The sequence below is a fragment of the Zeugodacus cucurbitae genome, chromosome 4, assembly GCF_028554725.1.
Source record: "Zeugodacus cucurbitae isolate PBARC_wt_2022May chromosome 4, idZeuCucr1.2, whole genome shotgun sequence".
In the NCBI taxonomy this organism is placed as follows: Eukaryota; Metazoa; Arthropoda; class Insecta; order Diptera; family Tephritidae; genus Zeugodacus; species Zeugodacus cucurbitae.
Genome location: NC_071669.1, coordinates 42,204,152 through 42,212,874, shown reverse-complemented (window position 1 = coordinate 42,212,874; position 8,723 = coordinate 42,204,152). Strand labels below are relative to the sequence as shown.

The 8,723-nt window shown below is 32.1% G+C and overlaps 1 non-coding gene across 1 annotated transcript; it reads left to right on the top strand.

Moving 5' to 3' along the window:
- Positions 1-1,196: 1,196 nt before the first annotated feature.
- Positions 1,197-1,410, top strand: LOC114804977 (small nucleolar RNA U3). Its single transcript, XR_003753081.1, has one exon. It is a non-coding gene; the product is annotated as a small nucleolar RNA U3 (small nucleolar RNA).
- The last annotated feature ends 7,313 nt before the right edge of the window (positions 1,411-8,723 follow it).

The following is an 8,723-nucleotide window of genomic DNA, read 5'->3' as shown; positions in this document are numbered from 1 at the left end:
TTTATATTACTGTATTTTTGATGACGTCTTTTGATTGGACTACTGTTTAACGCGTTAAACAATTATCGCAACCTATAGCGTTGAACAATTAACGCGAGAGAGAATGAGAGTAAAGCAGAGAACTTAAAGCACTTGCCATGCTCATTAGTGATGAGCGATATTTCACTACCGGTGATTTTTTCACTGTGATTGAAAAATCACATATAACAACTGTGATCAATTTTTGTAAATATCAGTGATTTACAATCGAAATTTCAGTTCAGTAATTTGAGATCGATCATAGTAGCTATAGAGAAGTTCAGTGCTTTTGTTCAATTACATTACATATAAGAGTTCAGTAATTCTAATTCGATTACTGTAGCAATAACAGTTTAGTAATTCTAATTCGATCATTGTAGGAATAGCGTTCAGTGATTCTAATTCGAGCACTGTAACAATAGCAGTTCGAAAAGTAACAATCACAGTTCAGTAGCAATACCAGTTCGAAAGTATCAATCACAGTTCAGTAGCAATACCAGTTCGAAAGTAACAATCACAGTTCAGTACCAATATCAGTTCGAAAGGAGCAATCACTGTTTAGTAACAATATCAGTTCGAAAATACCAATCACTGTTTAGTAACAATATCAGTTCGAAATTAGCAATCACTGTTTAGTGACAATATCAGTTGGAAAGTAGCAATCACTGTTCAGTGATCACAGTAGATATTTTAGTTGTGATTTTGATAATTTTGGATACGGTGATTACAAAAGCAGTTAAATGTACCCAAAATTTATTAATTAGTTAATAGTGATTACAAAAGCAGGTAAATTTTGGATATTGTTAAAATTAATAAAAATGTAAATGTAAAAAATTAAAAAAAAAATGTGGAGTATAAATTCTCATAAATTCGTTTTTTTTGTTGTGATCACAATAGCAATATAAAATCACAGTGATTTAAAAATAGCAATCACTGAAATCACAGTGATTCAAAAATAGCAATATCGCTCATCACTAATGCTCATGCTATTTGATCAATTCTTGTTTTTGTAGAACAATTTTTAAATTTTTGGTTGGTGACATATTCACATGTGTACGCATATGTATGATTGTATGCTTGCGCATTATTTTTCTTTCGTTTCTGTTTAATTTCTGCGAATTCTCAACTATTTTGTGTGACTTTTGGTTGAAATACTCTGCGTTGGCCGTTGAAAAGTTAAGACTATACTTCACAGGATCATTTCTGTAGTCAGTCTTCATTTACTTTCTTTGCAAATCGAAAGTATTAGCACCCGCGATGAGGAGGTAAATAGTTTTATCTGACAGCGTGAGGTTTATGAACTTCATTTCTAATTTTGTCTTGTGGCATATTAGAAATGATGTTTCTTCGATGATCGCTCGGTTAGAACGGATAAAACGACTTCTGAGTGGTGATTTTATTGAATATATTTCAAGGTTTTATACAAATAGTTATAAATAATATTTATATATAATTATGCAGTCAATAAGTACAGTAGGGCAATTCACAACCTGGTGCAAATGGTCTTGCATATTTGCAATTGCAAATTTGCTGTATATTTTGTTAGTGTAAAATCAACAATATGCCTCGCTCATTCATATATCAACCGGCACTCCTTGCGGGAGATTTCAATGTAAATTTCTCATTGCCAGAAGCTGAACCATTGCTGGCATTCTCATCAGAAATTATCAATGGAAGAAATGATCCTACGACAAAAGGAGGTACGACTACTGATGCGGTATTCGCGAGAAATATAGATAAAATAGATGTAAGACATTTCATTTCGTATTTTAGTTATCATAATCCAATTGTAAATATTATAGATATCAATCCTTCAGAACCCAGAAATGATTGATTTATTGATTGATTTGGACTTTGCTTTATAAAATGTTCATAATAAATTTATAAAAGGCGAATTTAAGAAAGTGTTGGTCACTCCACCAAAATTTTATCCTTTCCCTCACTCTAGTTTTCTTGCATACAAAATGGTATGCATTTCTTGGAATATCACTAAGAAGTATAACTTCTTCCGCGAGTAGGGACTCCACGCACCTTTTTTTTATCTTAAATAAATTGAATGATTATAATTTCTTTGTCATTTTTTAAATGCTTGTTATCTTGTTTTGTGAAATTAGTTCAAGAAGTAACTTAAAAAAAGTGAAATTATGGAAAATGGAGACAAAGTTTCGCTTCTTAAATTATCGAATATGAGAGGACTACAGAATAACTCATTGGTAATCAGTCCGTACCTTATACCAAGTTAATACAAAAACTCCAGACCTAAAAAAGCAACGGCCCACAAAAATACCACATGCGGCAATGTTCCTGATCCTAATTCTTAGCTAATCCTCGTATACAAGCATACAGATTACAAGTTTTCATATTATTTTCCACTGTCATTCCCATTTGTTTATACTAATCCAATTATCATAGTGTTAACATTTGCTCCTCCCATGCTTTTTAATCCCATTTTAAGACCTTATATATATCATCAACATTAGATGCCATCACAACCCACAACCCTTTCTCGGCTATTTTTCGTAGAAAGAAAAAGGAAATCAAAACTTTCTACCCTTCTTGGTTATGGCAATGAGCATATTTTTATTGCATATTCATTTACATACACCTGGGATATTTTTGCTATAAAATGTATTCTGTTGACGCTTAATTTTGTTGTCTTAGCATACGCCAAGTTCTGCTGCTTATCTAACGAACTCACAAAATTACAATAACAAGGAACTAGGCAGTTGTTCCGTATATGCAAATACATATAACCGTAAAGAGGAATAAAATACATATTTTATATTCCGATACGCAACTATGACAAGGTAATACAGCAGAAATTGTAAGAAGCTTATTACACACGTTTCTCTCACACATGCTACTTGTACTTCATCATATTTTGCTTCTTCTTACCGTGACAACAACTGCCAGTTTTTTGAGTAGTCTACTCTCTGTTCTTTGTTAGTCTTTCGTATCATTATACCTTTAATGTAGTATGATGAATGTCTCATGAAAATAAGTAGCAAGCACAATTGAGTTCAATATTACTGTAATTAATTGGCTGGAGGCACTTTAAGCAGAATTATTTTCAAATTTAATTCATAAGATAAAGTAAAATTATATCGGATACTACCCAGTTGGCTAGAAGTTCATAATTTTAGTAAGCATTTTAGTAGTTTATAAAATCTACTGTTTAATGCAATCAAAATTGTCTTTTATCATCCCAGCATATCACAAATTAAGTTGCCCTCATATATAAATATGTAGATACATATAAACCAAGTTTTGAATGTAATTAAATTGGTATTTAAAACTCATCACCAATAGTATAATAAATGCACAGACTGCAGTCTGTGAGTATCTTATGACTCCTTGTCATTTTATAACAATGCAAATCTACAAACTTTTAATGACAATTAAGACAAACATTCACAGATATGGTTTAGAAAAGTTTTTTGACATACCGATAATATTTTATATTGTATTGTTTACATGACGAAACATTTATATATCATGGAGATAATGTATTTTTATAAAAATTAAGGGCTTAAATCACCACCTGTTCTACTTTTATACTCTCGCAACAAAGTTGCTAAGAGAGTAAAACCACGACTACCTCCCTTACAAGAGTCATGTTGAAAACTACTAAAAATGCTTTGATTCAGTTAAGGAAAACACCAGATAAATTAAATTTCATTATATAGAAGGTGGGGAAGAGCTGCACTCAAATTGGTATACAAAATTTTAAATGGGTGTGACTCCACCCATATATACCAAAACCATATCTCCGAAACCATATCTCCGAAACCAATTTCAATGAAATTTAGTTTGTGATATTTTCTTTGCATCCCAACTATATGTTGTGAAATCGGTTCACAACCAGGCCTACTTCCTACGTACCAGAACTTTGAACTCGATCTGAATCGTTTACTTTACAATATATAAAGTAAGCATTAGTGAACATATCGGAGCAGAACTTTGTATAAATACCGTGTTTATAGTGTGGCATCGCTCCTCTAAAAATCGTCGAAATCGGACCATAAGTTTTCAAGGCCCCATATATCGAAAATGACGACCTCATTTTCTAACAAAATTTTTGCCGAAAATATAGGTTAGTCTCTCAGATATTTTGAAGAAATTCTAAGGGATTATTTTTCTTCTAATAATATGTCTCCGTGCCATAAATGAGTAAAGTAGAGTCATAACTTCCCTATCCCCCATATAACTAATATTACGGTTTCCAACTTTCAATGAACCATTCCATATATATGCCGAATATGTGGGTCAAATTGTTTGTTATATTAATCAAATTTAATAAATAAATTGCGAGATTATAACATGTTTGGTTACACATGAACTTAGCCCTTCCTTACTTGTTTTTTTTTTTTTTTTTTTTTTTTTTTGTAATTATAGCGTGCCATGATACTAAAATACAATAATAAAGAAAGATAATCTATCTTCAAGCACGATATGTAGAGAAACAATGATTCTCAAAAAATCCATCATATATTTAACATAATTATGTTTAAAATTCTTCTTACAATTGTTAGTTAAGATGAGTTTTATTTTAAATTGTAAACGGGATTTTCTCGAAACTGTAGCAAATGTTATTCAGATTAAGATGTCAGTTTTAATTTTGCAGTTGCTTTTTTAGAAATAAGTGCAATAGTTGAAAGGAAGCAATTAGAAAACAATACTAGTATGATATTGAGCATTAACGCCTCTTTATATTTTATATTACTCTCAAAGGTTATAATGTTATTTTCATTATGCTTCATGTGATTCGTAATACGCTCATTCAATCACTATATTTAAGGTACACTACTTTTTGCCAATTACTGCTTAAAGCTCACATAGAACTTTAAATAACATATTAAACAAAAACTTCGTAACCAATCATCGCTAAGTTAATTTGCAAACTTAATCATTTAGGCTTGTGTTTGTGAGTAACTTGTTGCAGTGAACTCTCTGAAAGTAAAATAACCAAATTTATTTGTTTGTTAAATACTTAATGAACATTTAAGCGGAAGTATATTTCCGTGTTAGCAATAGAAGAGAAATTAACGACTTAGTTTCACAGATGTCAATGATATGTGATCCAAACTAGGGAGATATTTCTTTCCTATGAGTGATAGCATATATGGAGGGAGCATACAATATGTATAGTTTTTTTTTTCAATCAATTAATGTATTAATATGTTCCTTATATACAGAACCTCATGATTGAGACCATATGAGATATTTGTAATATAGTCTAATATTTTATTGATCAAAGCATTATTTCACTAAAAGCAAACGTATGTACAGGAAATTAATATTAATTTAATTATGTGAATATTCTCCATAATATCCCTAGTGCACTAGAAAAACGAAAATCATTATATATATATTGTATAGGGATTAGGGATAGGGTGATTTTATGGGGATGGGCCAGCAATAACTTGAATAAACCATAAGCAAGTGGTCTGGCTCAACAACTAATATAAATATTAATAATTAAAATTCAGTTATTTACAACACACAAAATTTGTTTTATTTTACGAAAACTCGCTCGCTAACAAGTATTATAGTTTTTTTTTCACATAACGGTTGTTTGTAAGTCGTAAAACTAAAAGAGTTAGATACGGGGTTATATATATCAAAATAATCAGGGTGACGAGTAGATTTGAAATCCGAATGTCTGTCTGTCCGCCCGTGCAACGGATCACTTAGGATATCTAAACTTGGTACACCTGTCTCTTGAAACCGTGAGAGGATTGCTTTCGAAAATGGGCAAAATTGGACCACTGCCACGCCCACAAAATGGCGAAAACCGAAAACACTTTAAATGTCATAACTAAACCATAAATAAATTCGATGCAGTACCCGCTGTTGGCAGCCGAGGAAGAGGGAGACCTCCACTCCGTTGGAAGGACCAGGTGGAGAGGGACCTGGCTTCGCTTGGTATAACCAATTGGCGCCAAACTGCCGAAAGGAGGGATACGTGGCTTGCTGTTTTGGACTCGGCTATAACCGCGTAAGCGGTGTCTACACCAGTCAAGAAGAAGAAACCATAAATAAAGTTATAAAAGTAAAATGTGGTACAAAGGATCGCCCTAATAAGGGGCATATTTAGATGTAAGTTATTTGGGGAAGTGGGCGTGTCCCCGCCACAAAATCGGCTATTTGTATCTATCTCGCAAACCAATAAAGCTATATAAACCAAACTTTCTGCAGTCGGTTTCCCACCGTAAATCGGTTTCCAGTCGTACCCCACCATACACCATGAAAATAGTCGAAATAGGATAATAACTACGCCCACCTCCCATACAAAGGTTAGGTTGAAATTACTAAAAGTGATTTAACTCACTAACGAAAAACGTCAGAAACATTAAATTTTACAGAAGAAATAGCAGAAGGAAGCCGCAATCAGATTTTTTTACAAAATGGAAAATGGGCAGGGCAACGCCCACTTATGGGTCAAAAACCATACCTCAGGAACTACTTCACCGATTTCAATGAATTTGGTATATAATATTTTCTTAACACCCTGATGATATGTGTGGGAAATGGATGAAATTGGTTCACAAGCACGACTACTTTTCTTTTAACTCAATTTTGAATTCCATCTGATTCCTTCACTTTAATATATACATTATATATGAAGATAGCGGAGTAAAACTTTACACAAATAGTGCATATCATCTCTGGCATCACTTGTACAAAAATTGTCGCAAACGGACTATAACTTTTCAAGGCCTCAGATATCGAATATGTTGAACTCATCCCCTAAGGGTAAACTTTAACGGAAATATGGGTAAATCTCTCAGATAAATTAATGTATTTCAGAGGAAATTATTTTCTTTTAATAGTGTGTCTCTGTTCCAAAAATTATTAAAATCGGGTCATATCATTTTCTAGCTCCCATATACATACCTAATTATACGATGGGCTTAATACCTTATAAATCGTTTAATATGTGAAATATCTTAGCCACATTAAGTATCTAAGATTATAGATATAATGTATGTTGGTGGTGAAAATTAGTGAAATCGGTTCAGGAATTACCTCAGCCTATATACTGCATATGAGGATTTTCGTTATTCTATTATGGCTTAAAAAAGCCGACATGAAGATGAAATTTTAAATCTCACAAAGCACTCAAAGTTCGCTCAAATTAATCAAATTACGTCCGCTGAAATACGAAACAGTAATTATGACTTTTGACAACTTTAAACCTTTAATATATAGTAAGATTGGATTTCTATTTACATCGCCATTGTAAGCTAATTCAGATATGTCAACAGATAAATTTTATGTTAAGTTACAAAAGTTTATGTTGTATTAAAATACTACTAAATTACATCGATATATTCACTCGCATATTTAACTTTAGTATCTTTTCTAAAAATTTAATTTGTTTCTCCTCAAATGTTTTGTAGAATTCTTTTAATGAAAGAATGGGCTGATTGTCACTTTACCACTCTAACAAATAATGTTTTTCATCAAGAATTTTTCTTTATTTTCCTTTTAAATTGAGAGTTTTTGACAGCGGAAGACAATGTAAGAAATAAACATAAAAGAGGTATATAGAAATGCTAGGAAAGGTGAAAAGTATTGGATTTCGCATTTTTAGAATTAAGGCAAATATATAATTCAAAAAGAAACACAAAATTTCGTAACTATTTTCTTCGCATAACTTAAGTGGCTCTAACAGTAGCAACGGCTTGCAAAAATATGCAAATGAGTTGGGAGTGATTTCAGCAACCCTCTGATTGTTCCAACAACTGCCAACAGAAAATCTAATTATTTCAAAATTAAAATTGTTTGCACAAGCTGCGTACTCGTTAAATATTATTTGTTTTCGCTTCACTACGTTGGTTTATTATAATTGTTCTTAATGTCACTGTTGTTGTCATTTCTGCAACAAGTTGTTCCAACCTTTAGGTTATTTGTGCCAAATTAATGAAATGCAAACAAGCACATTAAAAAATTATTTTGAAAAACTCTGAAGAATTTTAATTTAAATAAGAAATATTGGATATGAGAGTATATGCGATAAATTTTGATAAACACCAAAATGATTCAAAAAATCGTTACTTCTTTTTAAGTTCTTCTCTCCGACAGGTAAGGTTATTATGCACAAACAATTAACACATGTATCATTTATTCTATTGAACTACTTACTAAAGTATTTTTGTGTATAAATGATCTATTCAGAAAGATAAGGATTGTGTTTAAATGTTTAGATCATCAGGGCGTATGAGGAACTCGTTTTGGTGTCAAATAAAATACTTCAATCAATAGCATCAGTAAATTTTTATACTCTCGCAACAAAAGCTGCTAAAGAGAGTATTATAGTTTTGTTCACCTAACGGTTGTTTGTAAGTCATAAAACTAAACGAGTTAGATATAAGGTTATATATATCAAAATGATCAGGGTGACGAGTAGATTTGAAATCCGAATGTCTGTCTGTCCGTCCGTACAACGGATAACTAAACTTGGTACACCTGCTCCTTGGGACCGTGAGAGGATTACTTTCGAAAATGGGCAAAATCGGACCACTGCCACGCCCACAAAATGGCGAAACCCAAAAACTTATTAGGTGTCATAACTAAGCCATAAAAAAAGTTATGAAAATAAAATTTGGAACATAGGATCGTATTAGGGAGGGGCACATTTGGATGTATCTTTTTTGGAAAAGTGGGCGTGACCCCGCCCTCAAATAGGTTTTTGTATATAA